At 37.8% G+C, this 27793-nt stretch overlaps 1 long non-coding RNA gene across 1 annotated transcript; it reads left to right on the forward strand.

The window, feature by feature from the left end:
* Nucleotides 1-553: 553 nt before the first annotated feature.
* Nucleotides 554-27793, forward strand: LOC121133183. The gene is made up of 2 exons (XR_005869960.1): nucleotides 554-684; nucleotides 27364-27793. It is a non-coding gene; the product is annotated as an uncharacterized LOC121133183 (long non-coding RNA).

Raw genomic sequence — 27793 nt, forward strand, 5'->3', positions numbered from 1 at the left:
AAATGCAGATTTCTTTAGATAACTGGCCACCCTGCTGAAGTTTGTCATTAAATAGCTTTGTAGTGTCATCATCCCTTTTGTACCAGTAGACAACAATTATATATGAGGATGACGTAATAAATACAACAATAGCTATAATATGTGGGAAAGAAAATTTAAACTTTAAAAAAAAGGATTTGAAATTTTATATTAGGTATTATTATTGTTGAAGCTATGTTTGGGTTAAAAAAAGACCATTAGTATAGTTCAGGTATTTCAGAGTTCTGAAAGTACAAGCAATTGTGCAGTGTTTTTCTTTAAAAGATTTTGTAAATCAAATGAAATGTTATCAAAGACTGGGCTGTGTTTCTGCATGTTGGCAGTCTATAGGTATTGAAATGCTCACCTATACTTCAGGGTTGGGGGGTTACATTTTATAAAAATTGAATAAATGATCATTCGAAGAAAAAGCATGCAGTTCAAAAGCTAAACCTCCCATTGGAGAACAGAAAATTTAATGAGCTTTTAATGGAATGCAATGCTCAGAGTAGTAAATTATTTGTTAGTTGACGATGCAATCAGCATGCTGATTAAGGTTGCTTGGTTTTTTACTAAACATTAACTGAATGAAAACGGTAGTCCTTGTTCTGCTTGGGGGGCTTTAAGGAAGCAAATGGACTTTCAGAACAGAGATTGTCAATAAAGGTGAGTGCACTCCAGGTGTCATTTGAATATGATGATAAAATACTAGTGATAAATATTTAAAAGCATTTTAAATCCACAATGTTCGCCTAGTGTATTGTGGACTCTGTTTAAAGAAACAGTGGGCCTTAGCGGGCCTAACAACGGTCCTTCTATCTCTCTGTCTCTGGAAAGGAATATCTAGATCTGCTTTTTTCTATTGCAAAAGAAAAAAGGGGGTGTGCTTTGAAAACGAGCATAGACTCAGGGACTAGGAACTGCTTGGAAGTTTGGAATTAAACCTAAAGGGAGAGAGAGAGAGAGAGAGAGAGAGAGAGAGAGAGAGAGAGAGAGAGAGAGAGAGAGAGAGAGAGAGAGAGATCAAAACAAAGAAAAATATTCCTGCAGGAAATAAAAGAAAACATGTGCTTGTCTGGATAGATTGAGATAAAAATTTAATTAAGTGGTTTCAATTTTCTGATGTTTTAAAATTATTGCTATTAGAATATTTATAATTTTAAATTTGCAAATGATGGTATTCTAGGGATATGAGTATTGTGAGACTGGCGTTATATTCTGATTTATTGGGTCTGAAGGTTTACAAAAGAACAAGAAAAAAACAGGAAGAAATTGTGGAATTTTTGATTATTAAGACAGAATTTGTCAGAAATACATCTTTTATGATATTTTAGTCAGTATGTTTAATTAGTCATACTTTGTTTATAGTAGAGGATTTTTTTGTTATTATATTTGTTTGAATCAGTGGGTTGATTTCTTCCCCTCAAAACAAGGGTTTTTTTTGTTTGTTTTTCTTCGTGCCAATTGAAGAATCGTGAATTTGTAGGTTAATTTTCTTCGAATAGCTACAAAGTTCTTTTTCTATAAATCCCAATTAGTTTCATCATTGGTGATACTCTGGCAATGGTCAGGTAGCCTTAAAATCCAATAAATAAGTACCTCTCACTTTTAACTGTTCCTGCTTATGACCCAAGAGGTTAAAAGCCTTTGACTGGCATTTGACTTCTGACCTCATATAAATGTTATCTTATCAGTCCCCGCTTGTTAACTTGTATTGAGTGCTTGTCCCTGATGGCTTTTAGATAAAGGCTTGTGGGTTTTTTTTTCTTTAATATATTTCCTATAGGAACTAAACCATTTACACTGCTTTGCGACTAGTGTACTCTGGTCTACACAGCTGTGAGGGAACTACTAGAAAACACCTATTATATTTTATTTATTCCCTACATTATTTTAAGTTTGGCTCTAAGGGTGGTGTTTTATGATGAAAGTACATATTTATTATAATTAACGGTAGCAATTCCTAATGATCATAATCCTTTAGTATGTTTGTCAAGAAGCTGCACAGCTTCTTATTTTCCCTTTAAAGAAAAAACAAAAAAAGGAAAACAAAAAAATTATCTTTACATTTTGTAGCAGCATGAGATGAGTAGAGAGATAATTTATGGAAATCTTGTCTCCCCAGACTTCAGAAGTCTGCTTAATGAGAGTCATCAGTAAGATACATCTTCTTTAAAAAAATCCAACAGGCTCTGAATAGGGCCTTTGTTAACCTCTGGGAAAAGGTATTCAGGCCTTCCTTTACCTTCCGTCCTGAAAATTAAAAAAGCACTGGGCCTTTGATTTTATTTGCGACTGTGTGTGGTGTTCACACATTCAAGTGTGCATGTGTGTGAGTCTAGTTACATAAACCTAATGCATTTGAATGCTTGCATTTTAATCTCTCCACACATCCATGGCACCGAGAGGATACTGCAGGCAGACGCTGGTGCCTCCGAGAGGCTGCTTCATTTGCTAATGATCTACAATGTGGCTCCCAAACAAAATACTGCATTAATTTCTATGTGGAAAACAGGCTGTTGGGAGGGGAAAGAAGGGAGAGGCAGCCATCTTGGAGTCATTCTGCTTTGTAGACTCATTCTGTCTTCTGCTAAGGCTCAGTAGTTGAAATATTATCTTTATTTTTAATTGGCCCTCAACCTAAAGAAAGAGGCATATTCAAAAGACCTTTGTATTTGTGTTTGGGGTAGAAAGAAACTTGTAACCTCTTTGGACTTAAATAATAACTACGACTATAGACAAACTATACCTATTATTCTCTACCGTCCTAAATAAATATACATATAAATGAAGCATATGCCACAGTTTGTAAGAGACCTGCACAGAACCTGTTCAGGGAAACAAATGTCTATTTGGGCCATTCATTTGCTGCTCTCTAAAGGATTAATATGTCAGCAAAGTTATCTGCCCTGCCTCCTCCCTCATCTGCCCCCCCCCGACATATTCTCACTTGCACACACAAACACACACATTCAGATGTCCCACCACAGCGACATGGCGACTTTGAAAGTTTTGTAAAAATGGGAACTCTCTTTCTCTCAGATCATAGACATTTAGATAAATGTAAACAAAAAGATGAGCTCTGTAGACTTTCTGTTTATTTCTCTGTATGGAGCGATGCTGGGGCGCCTACACTGTGTTCATCCTGCTCATTTTCCAGCAAAACACAGGCTGGATGAAATTTGTCCCAACTTTTCATTTCAACCATCGCTTTTCTTCAAGTGGCTAGAGTTTAAGGTGTGCAAAACCAAAGGATAAAGAAAAACAACCGCAGGGGGACAAACCACCCCCCAAAAGTGGAACGGGCATTCACTGTTCTCCACATTCTCAAATGCTGTCTCATCAGTTTTAACACAAAACCATGTCCTCCCTATCTTGATTTGTTAAAAGGACAGAAGGACACATGGAAGGGTGAAATAACAGTTTGGAAAGCTCAGGGTGAGTTTTTATCCTCTGAATGCCCAGTATGAGTCAACAGCAGGTAGACACTGTATAGTTTAATTTTAATAGAAGGGGAATAGAAGTTGAGTTTAAGTGCATCCACTGATCTTTTATTGATCAATATCGCCTCCCTTTTGTGTATTTGGAAGTTCATCGCTGTCTCTGAAATCAGGAGGACAAGTTTGCTATGTCCCTCTGAGAAGGGCACAAGCAGGCCAGTAACAGATTCTTGTCCAATTCTGAAATTAAACTGAAGAAACTGTGAATTTTTATCCCATCAACGTTACTAGCCTGAAGTAATTTACGTAAACAATGCTACCTACAAGCTTATAAAATTGAAATAAAAAGGATTTGAATGATGAATAATCTAAAACACTTGTACTGTAGTGACTAAATTCTCTGAATTCAATCTCAGGGTTCTTTCTAAATGGACATTGTATCCTGATTATTTTTATAAGATAACATTTAAATCTATAGCTAGACAATTTTTAAGCTGGTGAAAGATACAGAACCTTTCATATTATTTTGTAATCCATGTTTTAATATATGGTCCTAAGTCCTTTTCCTTGTAAGAGAAAAAAGTGTTTGCTTACACTAGTGTCTATAGCAATAGGAGTTAGAAATTGTTGTAGTTATAACAAGATGAGGCACACTCAAGGTCTTCGGTTTTTTTGCATGGATAGATCTTTTTATAAGCTATCTGAGAATAGGTTCAATTTATTGCTCACGTGTTCTCTTGTTTACCAACTAACTGGGAGAATATATTAGGAGATACAATTCTTTTGCCTCCCCCCCCCCCGTTTGTCACCTCAGAAATGAAGCTTGCCCTGTTTGGACAAGAAGTTGAACTAGAAGTTGAGAACATGAAATTGGCAATGCTACCCGAAATGTTAAGGGGCAGTTGTTGCCCTCACTCCTGGGTGCAGACTGATGCGGACGGGAGCTCAGCAGCCTTTGGGCTGTCCTTTCTTTTGTGCTTTTATTTCTCTAAGTGGGCTGTGTCTCTCCTCCTTGCTTGCCTGATTCGGCCACACTTTCCCCAGCACGTTTTCACCATCAGTCCCAGACCTTATTTGGGGTTTGCACTGCTGGCATTTTTCCTTACTTTCAGAGCTCTGGATTCAGACTTGAAGTGCTAAGGCATTTCTTTGGACATACTCAGATTCCCCCCAAGATCAGAGCCACACTTTTAACATTATGGGGGATATGAAAAAAAAATGTCCACGATACCAAGGGCATACACCTTGTCCTCGTCCTCTTGGCCTCATCTGCCCTGAAGAATGAATATATGCATCCTTAAGGTTGCTGCTTCAAAGTAACCAGTCAGATGCTAACAGGTCAGTGGCTGTCCTCTTGGACAGAGGGTCCATAAATCAGAGAAAGGTTGGTGTAGCTGAAAGAGGAAAGTAGTCCAGCCTGAGGGAAGCCCCCTGTAAATCTCTCCAGCATTGTTCCTAGTAGGGGTAGGGGTGGGGGTTGGAGTTGGGGTAGCCCTGGCTGTGGCTGTTATTAATGCCCTGGGCCTCCTGCAGTGGGTACTAACTTCTTGTGCGTGAGAGCAGCCTCCACCCATCCCAAACATCGGCTGCTTGGAAAAGTCAAGGACGACTGAGCCCTGATTTTCATTTAATAGTCAAAACCAAGATGCATTTGGACTATGATGATAGGACAGCTCCCTTGAAAAGATTATTTGAACTACAAAGGCATTCATTTAGGGCTAGCAATGTTGCAAAAGGGCCTGCTAAAAATTAGCAGCCTGTCCTGGTATTTGGAGAGCAAGAGTGACAACTTACTGGAAGTTCTCAAGGAATCATTTATATTTCACACTCCACTAGGCAGCTGATTTGAGATTGTCTGTTAGCATAACAAAGGCTCTGAGCCTGTGAACTTCAGAAACCTTTCGACCTCTTAGCTGCTGGCATGAATAGCCCCCAGTCCTGCCTATAGAGATCTCCCAAAGCTCCCCTGTTCGTGGCTAAATTGTTAATCAGGGTAATTTAATATAGTTTTCAATATGCCTCATCTCTTATTGGGAAAGGTATTCACAGCTTCTCTACTCCTGAAAAAAAAGTTCTTTTATTCAAGTGTGAGAGGGGCAGCTGCAGACAGACTCCCGTCTCCTGCCTCTCCCCCCACTTCTTCACAGCCACGGTGTTCTGTGCAGCAACCACAGGGAAGGGCCAGAAAGAGAAACTGGGATGACATTCTCTTTGCAAGCACCCCACCCTGAACCTGAAATTCCGTGCTATTTATGCTGGGAAACAACTAAATAAAAAACCCCAAGCTCAGTCATAGCTCAAAACTCAGAGCCAACACAACCACACACAGACACACAGACACACAGACACACAGACACACACACACACACACACACACACACACACACACACACACACACGCATACCACACCCTCCTCTTACCAGCACCCTTTTTCCCTCCCCCTATCTCTCAGCTCAGCTGCTCTTGTGGCCCTGACAAAATACACGAGACCCCAAGGCCTGCTCATTTTCATTTTTGTCGTTCGTCAGAGGCAGCCTGCACTGGCCTGCACACTGCTTCACACAGCTCCACCCAGCCTGTCGCCTGCATCCAGTCTCAGTGTGACTCCCTTGCAGCGTCAATTCACATGCACATTTGCTAACTGAAGAGTTGGAGCACAAATATATTCATTTTAATCCAGTTAAGACCTAAGAGGTCTCAGAGGATATTATTCAATAGTTTGAAAACCAAGTATAAAACTAAGATTTTGCTTCAGTGTTTCATCTCAGAGAGGCCTACAGCATTCCTTTCTTTCACTTCCTACCAGTGAAAGAAATAAAGTGAATAATAAAACAATTATAAGCAAAGAAGCAGCTGCAGGTGGATACTTTGTTAAAATATTGTGCTGTTGACTTTGTTGATTACCATGCTCCTAGTGCCCATGTGCAGATTCAGAAGAAGAATTTTATACAAAGAGGGGAAAATCCAGAGTCACTATTTGTGGGTTTTTCAATTAAAAGATGGAAAAATTAAAAGACAGAAAGATTTCTATTTTCCAAGAGAATTCTAGACCATCTCTAAATCGTATTTGGTTATGTCTGGGCTGCCGTAGCTGTGATTTTCCATGGGGTATGTGCTCTGTCTTTGTGTGTGTTGAGACGTTGTGTCTTGCACCATGTGTCAGGTTTTGGTGGGGATGTTTCTCTGTTGGCTTCCTGATGCTGGATAAATCCAGGGTCAAGATCCTGAAGTACTGTGTTGATTTTTCTCCAGGTTGGAGTGGTTCCTGATGGGTTGGCACACTTGCTTCATGTACTTGGTATCCTAATCTGAGGTCTCCAAGCTGCTAGGAAGGTTGGAGGCAACTCTGTTCATAGCACCAGGGAAGTGTTATTCAAGCCCCAAATCAGAAATGCAAATCCAGACCCTCTCTCAGAGCACAGAACACAACAGTCCAACTTCTTTCCCAAGTTTATTGTTCTGGGTATTAAATAAATAGTGTTAAGAAACAGTTTACCTAGTTACTGTAAACATCACAATAGTGTCTGTAGGTGACACATTGAAATAGAAAGCAAAATAATTGTGAATAGTTAGATTATGTGACAGTCCTCAAATCTGTATTTTCCTGGGGGTGGTGGTGGGGAATCTGACAGTTTTAATTTTAGTGTTGTGGAAGTTTTTACATTATGAACATTTTTATCAATAATCTATACATTATTCATTTTAATGATGTGAATTTTATTTTATTCTTTAATTAATGCTTTTCTTGATGTCTTAAGCTAGAATGTTTAGAAATAGTAATTGATAGCTATTACAAACAAGTAGGTAAATATTGTTGGATTCCCTTTTAAAAGTCAAAGACATGGAATCATTCATTCACAAATTAACAGAAATGTAACTTTCTTAAGATGTTTAGAGAGAAATTATTGTTACTGTGGCTTTAAACTCAAGAAAGAAAAAATATACAATTGGCATTTTTCAATGCTTTTGCTTAACCCTGTTTTCATTAGCCTTTTCCTCATTAGAATTTATGAGCCATGTCCATTTCTATACTCCTACATCTCTGATTTCTGCTAGATTTTTAACGGAGGTTAGTGAGTACAAAGGAACAGAAGGCCCGTTTGCTTTAGTCCATGATGCCCAACATTTAAGGCTGCATTACATTTTTACATGATCTCAAATTATTAAAATTCAGTGAAATTAATCGTATTGGAGCTAGCTAACACGGGGGTTAAAAAATTAAATTAAATGGCACAATTTTGCTGAATTGCAATGTTTTCTTGGGCTTAAGTCATCTAAATGCCCTCTCTGGTATTACATAGTTTGGGTTTCATATTTGTGGAAGAAGAAGTGTTGGGGGGAGAAGGATGTGTTTTTGGAATGGTGTTTGACAGGGGGAATGAACGCAGACACCAGAACAATTATATTACAATCCCACTGGGAATGCCAGCACCAAATTTAGCCAGACTGATGGGGCACTGTCTAGACGGTCCCTTTGTGCATCAGCTGTTTTTTCCCTGCTTTATTGCGTTGCCTGAATGTGTGAGTTGAGCATGCATATGGATCCCAAATGTAGCCATTCCTGCTATTAAACCTGCTATCATTTGGCTAACATTCAAGGGCTATGTGTTCCTACTTCATTCCCTTTACAGTATTTTGTAATTAAAGTGCAGCTTTCACATTAGTGGCTTAACAAAGGCCATGAGACAAAGTAGAAGGTGCCTAGGCTGTTTCTTTATATGAAAAATTAACTGGGTAAACATTTTTGTCTTCCCAAACATGTCCACCTTCATTCTACTGCAATGAAAGAAAGCCAGAAAGAGAAGACATAAAACAATGAGAAGAAAGAGGCAGACTACACATAAATTACCACCTTTCCTTTTGAAAAGGGCAAAGGAAAGAAATGATGTCTATTAAATGTTTACGGAGTAATTAACAGCAGTGTGTGTGAGGGGGATTACACTCCCACACTCTATCTGGTAAGCCAAGTGCAACCTAGTGATAGGGTTCTTATGGAGTCTCAGAAATAGATTCCCAAACTCTTCTAAATACACAGTCACACATTGCTTTCCTGTTGGAGACATTTCACATCTGGGCAGCTGTCAGGATTCTGTTCCATTTGTCAAGCTGGTGGAGGGAGGGTAAGGCTCTCTTGCACGTGAATTCAGTGTCCACACAGAATAGTCACTATTCACAGGAGTAGGGATGTACCTCTAAATAGGGTGCACACTTCATGGGTGATGGTGCTGAGAGTTTGAAATGAACACAAATTAATTATTGCAATTAGGGAGTGAGAAACAGTGAAACTCATTAAACATGGTGAAAGTAGGAATGAGATATACCTCTTTTAATAAAAGGTTTATCAGCACATTTTGCCTACAGTCACCAAGAATCAAAAAACCTGAGAAATTGGAATTCCATGAAATATAAATCACTTCAAATAAAATCTGTGCCACATGTGAGGACCCCAGAGAACTCACTGTTTTAGGGAGTGACGAGAGACAAGACAACATTTCATAACACAGATAACCTTATTAGGTACAGATGTACAAATTATAGCTGCTAAAATTATTTTCTCCTAACAACAACAAAAGTGATAAAAGTTTTTATCTCAAGAGGAGAAAAAGAGTAAAGTTAATAATAGAAAAAATGTTTAAGTCCTTACAACTAAGTCGTGGAAATCAGATTTAAAAGAGTGACACCTCCTATGGGTGATAAATACTTCATTCATCTTTTGTGAATTAGATGTGGATGAGAGAGATATATGGAAAAGTAAATTCTTTGTAATTTTATTATGGGATGCATGAGGAGTGGAGTGATCTGATTTTTGTTGTTGGTGTTGTGTTTTTTTTGTTTTGTTTTTTGCTTTGTTTAGTTTTGGGTTTGGATCAAAATATGATGCCACAGACCAACTATCCCAAAGTACACAGGAACATCAAATGTGGGGGAACTTTCAAGGCTGGAAGAGGGGATAGATTGTTCAGTTGACAATAAACATGGAGATCTTCAGTAGGTACTGAGAGACATCAGTGTTAGCAGCCTCTGAGCCAAGCATTATATAGCATGATAGGGAAAAGGCAGAAAGAGGTGGGGGATAGGCAGAGAGAGAGGGAGAGAGAGACAGAGACAGAGACAGAGACACAGAGACAGGCAAGAGAGGTGGGGAGAGAAGGAGAGGGAGGGAATCAAAACCAATGAAAAATAAAGACTACAAGAGGAAAATGGGGGTGGGTGGGTTGTTTGGGGATGGGAGGTGTGCGGGAATACTGAAAAAGAATGCAAGACCAGAGAGTGAATATTGTAAGCATTATTTTAATCTAAAACAGAGATGCTTCTAGGAGAACGAATTTCAATGGAGCTGAGCCAAAAATAATTATAGAGCTTTTCTTGTTTTGTTTTGTGAATGAAGAGCATCTCTCTTCTGAAGATGCAGAATGAGAGAGAAGCAGAGCCCAGAGGTTGAAGGGATACCCCTCGGCCCCTTTTCTACCATACCACACAGTGGCAGACCGCAGACCTTTCTTTACCCCTGCCTTCCTATAGATATTGGCACAGAATTGTGCAGGAAAGAGGCGAGTGGCAGCAGCCCCCACGCCTTAGCTGAGGTTTCTTTTCTGACAATCACTTGTTTATTCTGATAAGTATTCCATCTGAAGTATTGAGATGGAAGCAAGATTAGGGTGGGGTGACAGGAATACATATTTTAGGTTCTAGAAATAAAATGGAGCTATTTATAACTAAGAATAGTCCTCTGTTTGAGATGCTTGAGACTTCCCATGAGGTTTATTTTGCCAATTACATCTGCTCCCTTGTTTTTCGCCATCAGTAGCAGGCCACAAAGGCAAATGAAAGAGTTCTCTCAGTTTTCCTCCATTTCCTCTGTGATGTAAAATCTTTACCTTGGAACCATTAAAAAAAAGAAAAGAAAAGAAAAGAAAAACAGGAAAAACAATCATGTGTTAAAATAACTTGAGCTATGACTGAATGTTTGTGAAAGCAATAAAACACACTTCTGGCAAAGGCAGGCATGAAAAGCTTATATGCATAAGAAATGCGTGAGACTGGAGGGGAATCCAGTAGCATTGATAGGCTCTGCGACAGGGTAGTGCTAGACAACTCAGGGTTAATATCTACACACCATTGATTTTTTAGATTAGATTGACTTACATGCAAATCATAGCATACATACTTTCTGATTCAAACTTTTCACTTTAGGTGATGTCCCATGCCAAAGTGCATTGTCATATGCAGACACTGACCCTTTAAGCAGGCTGACGGTGGAACTTTGTCTTTATGATACATGGGTTTGAGGTGGCTTTTTAAAACAATATACTTCCAAATCCCCAAAACTAGTTCATTTCCTCTGTATCATATTACACAACTTAAAAAAATTAAACCTTGGTCTGCTAAGTTTAAACAATTTAGTGACATAGCAGAAGAGCAGCATGGAGCTGAAAATTTAATGGGCTAACATTAAATGACCTCAATATAAATTTAAAATAAAAGAATGTATGTTATATTCACAAGCAATGTTAACTAACAGCTCAAGTATAAACATTCTTGAAAGTAACAAGATTGAATATAATTTTCTTTAGAACTTTTATAGATTAAAATTTGTCATGTTTTCCTGTCAAAAAACTTGAAATGTAGAGTAGCTAGCAGAAAAGTCATAAAATTCTACTATGTGAATAACTTTCACTTTTTAAAGATGAAAATGTCTTCATGGATACAAGACTTTTATTTGGATATTTTCAAAACATATTTTCAATGTAAGTATGAATGAGTTCTATGAATCCATATTTAATTTAGCAAATCATATCAATTCACTTGACATTTTCTCCCTCTGAATTCCCCTTCCCCCATTTCCATCTCTGCATTAAAAGCACTTCTTTCACTGTAATAGATTAATTTTTGAAACAGGTTTTATAAAACAAGGTTGACAATTGTTTTAGAAGAACTTTTAACCAAATTTAATACTTTGCAAATGATTAAATGAATATTTAAGAGTCTAATGTACTTGACAACACTAATAAAACCTCAAGTCCCCAAGTAAACAATTCTATTCTTTAAGAACAGCAGTTAATTAATACTAATGAGAATAATGAATTTGTACACTAAACTAAAATATGTGCTTAAGACTAGTCAAAAATATTGTTTATAATAGGAAACACTCCTTCTTTAAAACCTGAATAATGCTAGGTATAGTAGCTCATATTTACAATCCCAGCATCAAATAGACTAAAGCAGGAAGAATGTGAGCTTAGGGCCAATGCTGGTTGTTCAGTGAGTTCCACACTGGTCTGATCTCTACAGTGAAATTTTGTTTCTAAAAACAAAGCAAAAGCAACAGTAAATACAGATAACTTTTATTACAGTAAAAGATTTAATGATAGCTAAGTCTGTTGAAAACACTAATAGATATGAACTCTATTGGGTTATACCAAGTCCATGAAATAATTGAGAGAAAGCATTTGTTTGCTAAAATAGTTAGGATACAATCATTTATTAACAAAAATGCTATTTATCACACCTACGTGCTCTGATGTTTCCATACTTTATAAGAACACATAGACATTTGTATAGAGAAATATTCAACATGGTTGTATTTGCCATTTCTTGACATGGTATAAAAAACAGATTTGTAGCATTTCTAAGTAGAACAATTCTTTCCTTGCCCTAAATTACTAAAGCAGTTTCAGAGTTTAGTTCTTCAAATCACCACACTGAAAAATGTTATATTTTAATTGAAATCAATCATAGGAGATGCCCCAAACACAGTCTTACTGTCATTTAGTGATGATTTAACACCTATTACAAGGCTGTGGGCTGGAAGAAACAATAGGAAGTTATTGCAAGGATTGGCATGGAATTTCCAAGACTCACAGGCTTCTTTGGTGACTACAGAAGTCATTATACCATATAGATAAGATGTGTCAAACAAGAAGACTTCGGAAAGAGCCTTCACACTCCTTGGAAAAATCCAGAAAGTTGAGCTTCTGGATTCACTGGGCACAACTCCCTGTTTTGGCACAGGACGCCAGCTGCAGATAGCTCTGCCCAACTCCATGCTCAGATTTGTCATTTTGTGTCATAACCTCCAGGTTCTTTAAATGTGGCTTTAAAATGTGTTCAATGACATTTCTGATAAAAAGCCTCAGTGTAACTGTACTAGCTGCTTTGATCTGGGTTCATTTATGGTGGTGGGGTTGGTTAAGGAGCCCAGAACAGCCATACTTTACAGTAAGGAAACAAAGCCTTCTTTGGCTTGAGTGGAGGTTGCATATGTATAAGAGCCGAATGAACATTGAATATACTGGGAAAGGTGAATTCTGTAGAGGTGTGTATATTTCATTGATGTGCTTTATAACACAGGAATTTGGGGTATGGTGGAATTAAAGTCCTGCTTGCCTTTACCCTCAATATTAAATACTATTTTCTATAGTGAGGTTATATAGAATATCCAGTAATATTTATTGTAGCAATAGATGACTCCACATAAGAACTGCTAGTGAGCTTTCATGTCTATTTAATCATAACCAAGGGCTACCTGGTAAACGCTAAGTGACAATAAAGCACATCCTTGCTAAAATATTAGGTAAATTGATGACAGAAGAAATGGCTTCAGTTAGAAAAGTCAACAGAAAACAGTAGTGATTATATGTGTCTTGCACACAAACCTACTGTATTACATTCAGTTTACAGTGTTCTGTCACATAGAATAGAAAGTGTGTCTCTCATCATGGTGACATAGCTGTGTTAGGAAGTTTTATAGGGTAGCTTGTTTTCCAGAGCACATTAAGCTTCCCTCATGGTTTGCCTGGTAATCTCTCCTCCCAGTTAAAATGTGTTTTTTGTCACACAACTTCATAATTGCTTTTCAACAAGTAGCTGTAGTTACTAGTTTTGTTTATTTCTACTAGAGGTAGGAGGTCAGCCTTTGCTCTTCTACCTCATAAAATGTATCAGTACTGGAGGCATGCTATATTGGTTGGGACTTACAAGTTTGCAAGAGGTACCATTGTCTATTACTGCTGAGTATTTCTCTTGGAACAAAATAAAAGCATAAAACTGGAGATAAACTGGAAAATAAGAAGCTTCACCCCATGGAAATTATTTAATGCACACAGAAAACCCTTTCCAGTAAATTGCAATGAGTGGATGAATGAAGAGGTTCCTGGAGGAATCATTTAATAGTGTCATCGCAGGAAACCCTGGAATCAGTATTTGTGAGGTCGGTCAGACCATCTCCAACGGATTTCAAGTCATTAGAGAACATCTAATCACTGTATGTCACTCCCAAGGCTCTCCACAAACAAACATGGAAATCAAGCAAGAGTGCCCCTGACAACCCCATTCAGCTTTCAGCAGCTCCTCTACAGTGTTCCCTTCCATTACTGTCTGCCTGGTGTCCTTTCAAGTTCTCTGTCATCCTTGCTTTCCCGTGGTCCTCTTTATTCTCTTTCTCCAGTGATACCAATAAAAATAAACAGCTTATTTAAAACAAATGAGTTTAGACCCATAATGCATGATTTGTGCATGCCTTTTTAGTATTATTGGGTTGGATATACCTGTGGTACCAGATTTTTAAATTAATTGATTCTGTAACATATTTAATAATGGATTTCACTATGACATTTTCATACCTATATATCTTTGTACTTTGCCAATATTTGCCCCCACATTAGCCCCTAATGTCCCTCACCTTCTTATAAGAATTTTAGAAACAAACCTCCAAAGAAAGAAAATGGGACTAAAATGCTGTTTAATATCACCAAATTTATTTATAAATACATGCAATGGTAAATCTAGCGAGGCTCTTGTGAGACTACTCTCATGCTTCTGATCCCAGGATACAGAAAGAATTAGCTTATTCAGGAAAACTCAAAGTCATAATTAGTCTTGTGAATTATAATAATCTAGTCTCATCCTCCATTTCTTTCTCATGTGGTATTCCCAGTGGGAGTCCTGAATGAAAAATGACAATGAAGTTGGCATTAATAATAGCAGACCTGTGAAATATGAGCATTTTCCTATAGTAAACTAGAAATCCGTCCCATCTAGGTCCTGTATTTTTCAATGAAAAGAATAACATCACCATATTTTTCCAGTTAAAAAAGTTAGTCATAATTTTTTAAAAGTAACTCAAAATAAGAAAAGAAAGTAAGTATTTTCCTTCATGTAAGTATATCTTTTCCTCCAATGGCCCTAAAGTTTAGGACTAGCTCATCAACAGACAATAAATAAATTGTGGTATATTCTAACAGTGGAATATTACTAAGCAAGACAAAATAATACGTTATTGTATCTTACCACAAAGGATTTCAGCATAATTGTGCTTTGTGAAAAATAACAGACCAGGAAAAAGATGGGGGAGTACAAACTGTTTTTGTCATGATACAGTAAATTTCAGACTAATTTATAATAACAAAACATAGGTTAGTAGTGGGTAGAGGATGTTGGCAGAAATTTCCAGGACAAAGGATTTGTGGGTGACAAGTGTTGATTGCTCTGACTGTGATAGAGTCATGGGTGTATATGCCTGTAAAACATTAGATGATACAGTTATATATGAACAATTATATAGTGTTTATCTCAGCAAATGTGTTGAACACAAAAGGAATACATAGAATGAGTGCATCAGCTAGTTAGAGCACATGTGAGCTATGAGAAAATGCAATCACACAGTGGTTTTGGGTGTTATGGGGGACACTCAGACTGTTTATAGTTTTGAAGAATTTGGGGATTCTGGCTCTCTTTTGCATTCAGTAACCAAGGTCATGATTGCTGGTTTAATTTCAAACCTTTTCCTGTTTTTTTTTATTACTGTTTAAATTAGTATAACCCTAAGAGCAATCACAAATTTTGATTCTGTCTCTTGAAATATTACAAAATATATGACTTAAGACAGCTGACTAAGTCAGTGTCCAAATTTTGCTAACTGATCATTTGAGGTAGAGGTGAGATGAAAGATAATTTTAATTTTTAAAATTAAAGCATCTTGAGAAAATAGGATCAATCTACAAAGCCTTTTACTTTAATAACAGTGCTTATCATGATACCCATGTGATGACTAATTTTGGTTGTCAGCTTGACAAACTTAAGAAGAGGGAGCCTCAGTTGAAGAATTCTCTCTGTTGGATTGGCCATAGGCATTTCTGTGGGCATTTTTGTGGTTGCTCATTAATACAGTCCACTGTGAGCAGTACCATCTCTAAGCAAGGGGACCTAGGCTGTGTAAGAAATGAAAACAAATGCAAGAGAAGAATAAGCAGCACTCCACCATGGTTTCTGTTTTAGCTTCTGTTTCAAGCTCCCACCTTGCATTCCCGCCCTAGCTTCCCTCAGTATCAGACTGCAACTTGTGAGACGAACTAGACTCTCTTCTCCCCAAGTTGCACGTGGCCAGTGTTTTTACCACAGCAAGAGAACACAAGCTAACACACCTCCAAAGATTTTTTTCCTTTCATTTCCTACCATGAGTATAATTAAAGCAAGCAAACAAACAAACAAAAACACAGTGGAAGAGTTTCCCTGAGGGATGTTTATAGATAATTAACAGTCTCTGAACATGTTTGCCTCAGAGAGATATCTTGATAGTAAACTTATTTTAATTAGTTTCACAAAATTCTGTTTGAATCCACAGCAACAGCACATAGGGCCTTTTCTGAAATAGACCATGGCTACCCAAGTCCTTGCATGGCTCAATGTGAAGAACAGAGATAACTCCAGGATGCTTCTAATTGTATTACAGAAAATACTGTGTTTGCTTATAATTAAAGTTTTAGAGGAATAACTTGAATTAGATTGATCCTCATCTCGAGTGGGGATACAGTGTAATCCCATCAACATATGGGTGTGGTGGGAAACTGAAGGCAATCATTTCAAGTCCATATGGCAATAAAACAGAATGAACATTCAGTAGGTAGACTATTCATGTGTCTGACACTGCCTGAAAGACAGACACTTTCTGTCTTGACACATTATGCTTTAAAATTTTTATCTGATTTTACAGATATATTTAAAGTTGATTAAAAGAAACATTTCTATTTGGAGTGACCTACTTATTAACTTTTTAAAAATATTCTCCCTTCATTTTGTCCAGAGTTGGTCCTCATACACCACAGAATACTGAATATGAGATCTGCAATACAGTTTGTCACCAAAGCCTTCTAGAATGTTCCTTTTCTCAGATGTGAATTTTTAGTCATCCATATGGTGCAAAAGCAGCTTCCTTGCCCTTTGTAGTCAGTGGAAACATGGGCCATGGACCCATGTCTGTAGTGTCAGCACCTGCCATAGACCTCTAGTGGTAGTACAGACCATGGACACCAATACAACCCTCTGCCACAGCATGGGCCATGGACACCATCATAACCCTCTGTGGACACCATCATAACCCTCTGTGGAAAATATTGTTTTGGAGTAGAAACGTCAGCAACAGGAAAATTTGCCAGTAAGTCTGGACATGAATCTATAGCTGATCTTATGTTGAGATGCAGTTAAAACCAACCCTGGGAGTTTTCTACACAATTGTGACCATGTTTTCCTCAACCTTGAGCTTTTTTTTTTCTTCAAAATGGACTCCCACCACTGAAAAAATAGAGAGAATCAACTTCTCTTCTGATTCCTTTGCACGTCCCCTGCTCATCCTGTTTTGCTTTTTGGTGTCTTCGTTGTTCCCTCATGTTACTTCATTATTTACCCAATAGCTTATTTTCTGCTATTTTAGACCCTAGACAGGTTCCAAGACATTGTTTTAGCTGAAGGTGCAGTCTCTGTGGGAAGACGCCTAAATAAGTTTCCCCTGTAGGATAGTGGATCAAACCCAGAACCTCACACTCAAGGGCAGCTCTATAACCATGTAACTGCATGTTCGTCTCCTCATTACTTCTTGACTCTGCTTAGTTGTTAAAGTATTTTCTCAGATATAATAGTCATTCTTTCCTGTAAAATACCTACGGTATTATTTCCTTTTTCTATCCCTTTGTTAAGGATGTTATCTTTCACTATGGCAACTTGATTGACAAAAGATTTTAAGAAGCGCTAGATCTTTCTCTACTGATTCCCACTATTGTGTTTAATCAGACAGGGTGTCCATCTCCTATACCTCACACTAAATGGAAAGGGATTCCCAATCACAATGTTTGGAAGCTGATAATTAGAACAAAACCTGCTGCATAGGTCCCTGGAACTGCCCCTTCATATGAGACTCATTCCACAGCATCTGGGATTGAGATGCAGAAATCTGACTCCCAGTTGGTCAGACATGAAGTTCACGTCTCATCCTTCTACTCCTTGTCTTAGAAGAGATATCAATTGACATAATATCCATGACATTTCTTTTAGTCAAATTCCAGATGTCTGTGATTCTTAGCAGTAGCTTGGTCAAGCTGTCTTACCCATCTTACTGGGTTTTCTTCAGGACATCTTACTGGATTTTCTTTAGAATTCAATATAATGATCTCTGTGCAATAGGTTTTTGTTTTATTACAAATGACAAAATATGATTAAAAAGGTAGTTTTATTGGAAAACTAAAGGACCAAAAACTGTTGTATCATAGTGATGTAAGTCAGGTGTGTATTGTGTTACACGGGCTCTTATTTGTTTTTACTCATGGAAAATCAGATCACTAGGTAGAGTCAGTCTTCTAAATGATCCAAAGAGTGTGGAACACTTATCAACACCAAACGTTTTGAAGAGGGAAATGAGGGGAAAGTATCTTGTCTTTTTAGAAGATACATGAAAAAGTATCACTGGCCAAGACATTCATACAGTATCAGTAAGAACTACTCACACACCTATGCTCCAAAAATATAAGAATCTTCTTGAGTGCTCACAGATTTATTAGCATAGTCACTTTTTAATTTGCTGTTATAAGTAATTGTAATGGATCTATTAATTAATGCATGATATAACCATTATTAATTACTCTTAACTTCATAACATTTCATATAATATGCTCCATGGCTCTTTATTATCCAGAAAGATAGAATTCGGAGTTACCCCTGAATGGACCCACAAAAGCAGTTATGGCCTGAAATATCACAAAGAAATTGAAGTATATAGCACTGGAAAAGGAAAAAACCAACTAGCTTCTAAAAGTTTTCATGTTTATTTTGCCTATATCGAGGGTCTCGTTTTAAATTAGAATAATAAATGCAATCTCCAATTCTGCTTTATATATTTAAATTCATTGACTAGCCAATGACTATGCTTATTTTAAAAATTGTAATGTTAGAAAAAATAAATAATTGTATCTGTTTTTATTTAAAATATTATAAAAAATAAGACTTGGTAGTTTTCAATACCTAAAAGTGATGTTGGAGTTGATGTTGACTGGAAAATGAAACAGCCCTTCAATTATTGAAAAATTTTAGAATTTGCCAATCTATGTATTTGATTTGCCTAAAATTACATCCTTTGTTAGATGCATTATTTATCCATCACTAATTATTTTTATAGGCTATTTAGTGTTCTAGCTAAAGAACATACTATGTCCATGTAAGCAGACAAACAAAGTGTATAAAATCTTGATTTGAATAAATAAAAGAGAATATAGGGAAGAGAGATGTGGCCTAAGAAAATATCAAAGCAAAGACAGATAGTTGAGTCAGATATGAGGCTATTGATGAATATAATTGATGGAGTTTTGGTGAAATGATAGAGTCCAAAGCTAGAATTCAGAGAATGTGGAACACAGCTGGAAAGGGAATAAGTGGCTTCCCCAAACAAAGAGAATAGCCATATTTTACCTTATCTCAGAATTAAGAAACACAATAGTTTATATGAATTTCAAAAAAAACATTGAATGAAATCTTTTCTTACTTATACATTTATCTTTTTTCTATTATGTCTAAGTATTTCTGTTGAAGTTGTTTGTGTTAAAGGAATTATGTATATTAGATGTTTACCACAAAATCTGAAGTTACAGTGTAATGACAAACACTTCTTCCTGTCTGAGTCTAATCCTTCCCTAAGGAAGGATTTTTTACGGGAAGCACATTTTTATAACCAACACGGGGAAAGTAGAGAACTGAGATGCTTCAGTGGCTAAAGGTTCTTTTTTCCCATTTTTAAAAAAATTTATTTAAATTAGAAACAAGCTTGCTTGACATGTCAATCCCAGCTCCCTCTCCTTCCCCTCCTCCCCCTCCTGCCCCCAACCCCCCACTAAGCCCGTTGATCTGAGTTCAACTCTCAGGACCACCTGGTGGAAGGAAAGAACCGACCCCCAAAGGCTGTCCTCTGACTATCACATGCACATTGTGGCACACGTTTGCCCCCCATTGCACAAATAAATAAATTAAATATAATAAAAACCGAAAGCAAATGTTTTAAAAAACAGAACCCCCACATTATTGATGACATAAAATCCATAGTTCTTCTAAATGTTACTAGAACACTTTTAAATAATCTACAAAAGATCTTTGCACCTTATAAAGCATATAATTTAATGAATATGTTAGTAAATGTTTACATGGATTACAGATAATACCAGACATGGACTGTATTTTCTTTCTATGATGAAATTAACATGTCTTTCAAAAAGATTTTTTATTTTATGTGTATTTGTGTGTACCTGAGTTTATATATTCATACCACACCTGTGCAGGTGCTATCAGGGGCCACAAGAAGGAACAGGAGTTACAGGTGAATGTGAGCCACCCCATGTGGGTGCTGGGAGCCCAACTCTGGGATGTGGGTGTCATGTAATAAAAACTTTAAAACCAAAGATTTTGAAAGACAGATTCCCCCATTTTTAGAAAATGCAAAATCTGCAACCAATTCCTCTAAATGATGAGGAATAAGGACAGCATGTTAAAAATAAAGGAAAGGTATTGGTGAAGTTAGCATAGAAAAATAAAATCAGCAAATGAGTCTTTAAACTAGTTAATTTCCTGAGTGAAGTTTGGTGGTGGGGACTTCACAATGCATAATATCATTATGCCCCGAAACCTACTCGGAATCTAATAGGAGGGCTCTGTATCATATTGCCCAAGGCTCTGGCAATCACATACAGATTCATGACAGCAATTGCTGATAAGAGCTACGTGCTGCCAATGTGACCCACAACTCTGGTATGAGGAGAATGTGTTAGAGTGCATCAACAAGGATGGGAACACAGTTGCAGTTATCAACTAGGAGCAGTTCTGCTCCGGCGACATCTGTGATCATTTCTAAATGTCACAAAATAGAGATCAGCAGGGTCATTAAATATCCTCTAATGGACAGGACAGATGCCCACAAACAAAAACACGAACACAAGCAAACAAATAACAATAGTTCATCCCAGAATATCAGCAATTCCAAGATCCAGGGTCCCCAGAGGCAGGTAATATTCAGAGTGGTATTCTCTGTGGACAACGGTGATCAGTACACTACGCTCTATAGAACAATCAGAGCTGATACAGGAGAAAGAAAGCATTGAGTGGCTAGATCCCTAAATATAACATGGAGATTCTTGAACACAATATGAAGAATGTAAAGTTCCCAAAGGAGCCTGGAAGTGGTGGTGTACACTTTTAATCCTAGCACTCGGGAGGCAGAGGCAAGTGGATCTCTATGACTTTGAGGCCAGCCTGGTCTTCATAGAAAGATCCTGGACAATCTGTTTCAAAATAAACAAATGAACAAGTTTCAGTGAAGCAAAGTATTATGGTATAATAAATTTGAAAATTTATTGGTCACCAGATACTAGATATGGCCAAGAGTGAGAAGCTAATATGCTTAAAAACTGTTAAGGACTGCTGGGGTGCAGGATATGCTACAGATTTATCAATGGAACATAGGAAATAAGGTGAACTCAAATTCATATTTCAGAGGAAACCTCAGTTGGGATAAGGAACACATTGACTGTTACAGACTTAGTAGCTGCAATGTGGGCTAGTGAGTTAGTAAAGATGCCTGCTGCCATGACGATGAGTGAAATCTCTGAAACCTACATGACAAAAAGAACATCCAGCTGTCTTCTGACCACCACACTTCAAGCACACACACACACACACACACACACACACACACACAATCATACACTTATACATACACACATAAATGTAATAAGCAATTTTAAATCTGAAATGCATCAACCTTATTTGCTCCAGGATCTATAAAATGAGTCTTTCAAGCAACAGTACCAATAAATATATGAAAGCAACTGCTTTGGATGATGACTATGAGAAAAGAGTTTTCTGGTTTTTAACACATTATTCTTCGAGTGAATAGTGCATATAAATACATGAGGTAATTTTAATGATTGCAAAAGTTTTCATCTAGTTCTGTTTTAAAGCATTTAGATATTCTCCAATTTTATGCTTATAATATATGGGAGGTCCAGCTCTAACACACAGGTCACATATTTCTCCCATCCAGTATCTTTCAAGGAATCACTGGAAATATTACTACTGTATTATATTGATAGGGCACATGAGGCATTACAGATTGTCATTCTGCTAAAATTCAACTCGCTGTCTTTTAAGTCCTTTTGGTTTTGTGTGTGTGTGTGTGTGTGTGTGTGTGTGTGTGTTTGTTTGTTTGTTTTTTGAGACAGGATTTCTCTGTGGCTTCAGAGGCTGTCCTGGAATTAGCTCTTATAGACTAGGCTGGTCTCGAACTCACAGAGATCCTCCTGCCTCCACATCCCGAGTGCTGGGATTAAAGATGTGTGCCACCACCGCCTGGTAAGTTCTGAGGTTTTTATAAAAATTATTTACCTCTAGTACTTATTGCAAACTTCAGCTGATTCACACTTTTCTACAACTACACACTTATTAAGTTTAATAAGTGACTTTCCCTAAATTTTGTGTATCTTTAAAATACACTATTTAATTAAAGCATGTTGGTTAAGAGAATAAAAATCTTTAATTCCACCACAGAGACATCTTTCATAAGAATAATTTTAAGTACTAATTTTATTTTTTCCATAACAATTTTTATTTTTCTTCATTTGCTTTTTTACTTAAAGTGATATTTTAAAGGAATTATGAAAAACTAGGGGAGATGAAAGAAAGGGATGGTACGCATATTAGACAATTAGCTTTCAGATGCATGGAAAAGAAACTTGTGTGGGTGATCATGAAGAAAAGGAATGTAGAGATAGATAGTAATTTCTAGAACCTCTTTTTGCCCAAGGAGCACCAGGAACTCAATAAATCATAGTTCACCTGTCATCTCTATGCTCTGCTAATGACAAGATTAAATTGGAGGCACACTTTTTTGAGTGTTTATGGTTCGTCAGGTGCAGTAATAACAGCTTTATTCACATTATCTCATTCTGTCCCTGCAGCATATTTCCAATATGCAGAAGAAAAAATAGACTTAAAGAGGTTTAAAAATTTGCCCAAGTCCAATGTCTGGTAAGGGGGGAAGGGCAGTGAGGAGTCAAAAGCAACTTGTTACTCAAACCAGGCAGTGCTATTTTTTGGTGCTTGCCATCTCCTCTCAATGAAGAACTCAGGCAAGGAAAGGGATATAATCCAGGACCGACCATGAGTCAGAGCAGAGTAGGAGGGGCTTTGGTGCTCCCTAACATGGAAGACCTTGACCTGATGATTTCTACTGTCAGTGGAGCACCTTCTCGTGATTCCTACTGTCAGTGGAAGACCTTCTCTTTTGCTTTTTGAAGAAGTGAATAACATTTGACCTTTGGAACACCATTTGCTGAATGGTGACCAAACTAAGGATTATTTTCTTGTAACCTTAACAACAAGATGAGCCACAGACTTCTGTGAAAGCTCACCAGTGGCTTATTTCAAATGAGAGAATCTAGTATCAGCTGACCAAAATTACTCTTGCCTGAAGCATTTCCCAAAGTCAGATGACTACTTTTGGAAGATACAGTATTACATTACATTCAAAACTTATCCCTTGCAGATGGTCATGTAGTGGCAGAAATTTAAAGCTATTATGTGTACACTAACAGACTTGTAAAACTATTTTTAATTTTTATTGACAACTTCACGTATATAATTTCTTTTGATCATATTCACCCCCAATATCTTCTCTCAATTCTCTCCCCTACCACTGAACCCCTTCTTCTGAAGAAGGCCTTTCTGTTCCCATGGCTTTTGTGTTTTAATGACTTGCTGAATTTAATTAGAGCTGCTGGCAAGAGGATGAGTAGAGAGTTATTCACAAGAGCACAGGCAGCTTATCCGTGGCTCTAGCACTGAAGAAAATTATTCTCCCTCGCTTAGCAATCATTAGCTGTCAATAGTTCCTCAGGGAGGGGTGGGGCCTCGTGAGCCCCCCGCCATCCATGATAACAATTTTATTTTTTCTTCCTTATATTTTTTGAAACAGGGTTTCTCTGTGTAGCTTTGGAGCCTATCCTGGCACTTGCTGTGTAGACCAGGCTGGCCTCGAACTCACAGAGATCTGCTTGCCTCTGTCTCCCGAGTGCTGGGATTAAAGTTGTGTGCCACCAATGCCCATATGTGTCTGTGTGTGTGAGAGAGAGAGAGACAGAGAGAGAGAGAGACAGAGAGAGCTAGAGAGACAAAGAGAGCTAGAGAAAGAGAGATACAGAGAAAGACACACACACATACACACACACACACACACACACACACATACAGAGAGAGAGGAGACCATGTCTTACATGTGCAGGTGCCTGAAGAAGCATTGAATCCCCCAAGGATGGAATTATAAGCAGTTATGAGTCTCCCAGTGTGAGTGCTAACTCAGCTCCTTTGGAAGAGCACTTTTAACACCCTTGGATGGAACATTGACTGAGCCAGTTGTGTGCATACCTTGCGCTGGTAACCACAGATGCTGTGAATTCATAAGTGAACTAGCATGTTATTACCAGAAGACAGCATTGTATAGGCTTTCTTTCCAATCCTCTAGCTCTTACAGTCTCTCTTCTGGAATTATTCCTGAGCCTTGGAAAAGAACACACACACACACACACACACACACACACACACACACACACACACACTTTTTATGGTTGAGCATCCATCAGTCAATTATTCTCAGCAGTTTAATCAACAGTGAGCCTCTGCCTTAACTCAATGACTGTAAACTGATGCTTCTCTGACCAAAGGTAAGAACAACACTAATTAAAGAGTATAAATATAAATATTTAGAAGACAGTTTCCATTTAGAAAAACAATGGAAATAATGTCTGCTTCCTTTGAGAGTTGATACTCTACAACCATGAATTTTTAACCTAGTTCAGTTTCGAGCATGGAATTCCTTCTTGTGGAGTGGGTATCCAATCTAGTAAGAAAGCAATTGGTCACATCCATAATAGTCACCAGCATACACATCTTATCTCTCAGGTTGCTTTGTAGCATGCAGATTCCATAGCTTGGTAAGACCACTGATGACACCTTTCAGTAGCCAGCATAGCACTTTCCATTGGTATAAAGGATAATCAACAGAGAGGAAGTTTTCAAGTCAATTTCAGCTTGATTTCCCTATCTCTCACAGCCAGTATGTATTTTAGGCAGTAGAGTTTTACCACCAATCCCTAGTTAGCAATGAAGAGCAATGACAATAATCTGAAAAACCTAGTCTTTTAGGCTGTTGTGTAGAGCTGTTATGAAAAACTAAAGGTTTTTGTAAGTCAGTCTTCTAGGTTGGAAATATTTTTGTATGTGTGTGCAATCATAGCCTCCTTTTGAAGTCTGATGTGAGTTATTGATTTTAATCAAAGACCATTACTCATCTAATCACTCACAGACATATGTATACATAATTGTTGAGTAGTAGTCTGCATTTACTCTCTGTTAACAAATGTTTCAAAGCTATTGTTCTCTGGGGTCTTCAAATAAAGAGAGTTATTAATCTCTTTGGAATTTTAGCAACACTACAATTAAAATGAAATGCAATCAATAAAGTATTCATGCATCTGTGTTTGAAGACCAACTACTTAACAGTTAGATCCATATCTGTCATTTTGTAGTTTCATCAACATGAATAAGCAGCAGAGTCAATAAGCTAACTAGCAGATTATAAACACAATATACATCTAATTGTGGGTCTGTTACTAATTCATAGAAGGTGTGGGATACCACTGACTAGTCACTAACAAAACCCTTGGCAGGCTAGTTTGCTACTGTGAAATCATTAAACACTGCCTTTACCTCTCAGACTCCAGCATTACACTCTAAGAAGTAGACAGAGTGCTAGATCAAGCAGCTCTATGCATCTGTCCTCACCTTTTCTTTACAAGCAGGACACTGGACTCCAAAACATCATACTGATCCTACATCACTCTCAGATCCTGCAGGTACAGTGCGGCTCCTGGACCTGACATTTGTTTTTTGTTTTCAGTATAAAATGATGAAGGAATTAAGTAGACTAAAGCAGGAGAGAGCAGCAGAAGCTTCAAATAAAAGTTCTATAGTAGAAAATGCCACAGGATGCCTTGAGATGAATTTGTGTAACAGTGAGATAGCACCTTCTCAGAAATGAGGCTCTAGCCGGGCGGTGGTAGTGCATGCTTTTAATCCCAGCACTCGGGAGGCAGAGGCAGGCTGATCTCTGTGAGTTCGAGGCTGGGCTGGACCGACAGCCTCCAAAACAATACAGAGAAACCCTGTCTCATAAAACCAAAAAACAAAAAAAAAAAGAAATAAGAAAAGAAAAGAAAAGAAAAAGAACTGAGGCTCTAAACCATTTAGCACCAGCTTCTGTCTCCTGGAAAGTTCTGACTCTTAGTCAGATGGATAGATTTGCTTGGAGCTCTGAGTCTTAGTTGGATGGATAGATTTACTTGGAGTTCTAGTGTGGAGCTTAAGAGTTTGTTGCCTAAGCACAAGGACCTGAACTCAAATCCCCATAACCCATGTATGTACACAGCTAGATGCAGAGTGTGTCTATATCTCCAGCATGGTGGGAGGGTGGGGATCACTAGAGCCTGCTAGCCACCAGTCCAGCCTCAGGTTCATTCAGGTGGAGAATGACAGAGCAAGACACCTCACATGCTCCCTGGGGCCCATGTGTGTGTGTATCGCCACCCCCCACACATGCATGCATCATACACATACTTAAACACTAATAAATTATAAAGGAAGTATAGAGAACACTCCCCATTAATTCTCCTCTGCTCTTTTCTAAGTAAGTCAGCTTTAATTACCCATTTTCCTGCCTGTTGGAATTTGAAAAGATTCTAAGATTTCTCTGCACAAAGGGGAAAGTAAATGAAACTTTTGACCTAAAGTTTATACAATGTTTCTAATTGTAGTAAAGCAAAAACAAAGAATAAGAAAACTGCCTGGTACTATGGAAAGGCTTTCCATTACAGTTTTTAAATTATTTTACATATTATTATTATTATTATTATTATTATTATTATTATTATTTTGGTTTTTCAAGACAGGGTTTCTCTGTATAGCTTTGGAGCCTGTCCTAACACTTGCCCTGTAGACCAGGCTGGCCTGGAATTCTGCCCTCAAGTGCAGTGTTTAGAAATTTTTTTAAAAAGTTATTTATTTTTATGTGTATGGGTGTTTCACCTGCATATATGTATGTTTACCATATGCATGCATGGTTCCTGACGGGGTCAGAGGACATCAGATCCCCTGGAGGTGGAATTACAGATGGCGGTGCTGGGAACGGAACCTGGGTCCTCTGCAAGAACAGTATGTGCTCTTAACTGCTGAATCATTGCTCAAGGCCCCCCATGCTCGTTTTCACAAACCCATTTTCACGGAGTACATGGCCACTGTTAGTGGAACCAAAGAAATACAGATGCTTGAGCAAGATTTGGATTATTTTTTAGAAATTCAAAATATCTTGGCCTTGTCAGAAGTGTGTCCAGCTTTTGCCTTCAGCCTTGATGAAAGATTTTTTTTCTAAACTCATGTAAGTATATTATTTCCAACATGATTCTTAAAGGTCTTTCTAGGATCCAAGTCAGGTTGACCATTTGGATTCTCACTCCTGCTCTTACTTGAATTTCCTTCTCACCTTTCCAGGTCTCTGCAGCTTACTCATGGAGTATGAAAAGGAGGCAGCTCTGCTGCAAGATGTGCTATAATCCGAAGCACCACACAAGAAACAGACCCTTTTCTCCTTGTGCATCTGCAAACAGAATTTCTGTGGGGAAGCAAACTTACACTGAGAGAGACCTTGGGCAGGGTGAGGGATGTATACCAGGACGCATAGATCATTCTAGAAAGAATATGGGCAAGAAATGTTACAGTTTAAAAACTGTCCTCTTTTCTAATTACATGAAGAAGAAAGTCTCAGTTGGTGTTAACAAAGAGCTTGCTAACACTTTCATTTTCCTTTTTTAAGAAACTGAAGATGAGCCTCAGGCTCATGAGTGTCTTCAGCAGAAACTACATAGAGCTAGAGCTTAATACCATTGTATGGTTTTTGTAAATTAAAAAAAATTCAAAATGC

This window comes from Mesocricetus auratus, unplaced genomic scaffold (assembly GCF_017639785.1).
Source record: "Mesocricetus auratus isolate SY011 unplaced genomic scaffold, BCM_Maur_2.0 Super-Scaffold_100020, whole genome shotgun sequence".
Lineage (NCBI taxonomy): Eukaryota > Metazoa > Chordata > Mammalia > Rodentia > Cricetidae > Mesocricetus > Mesocricetus auratus.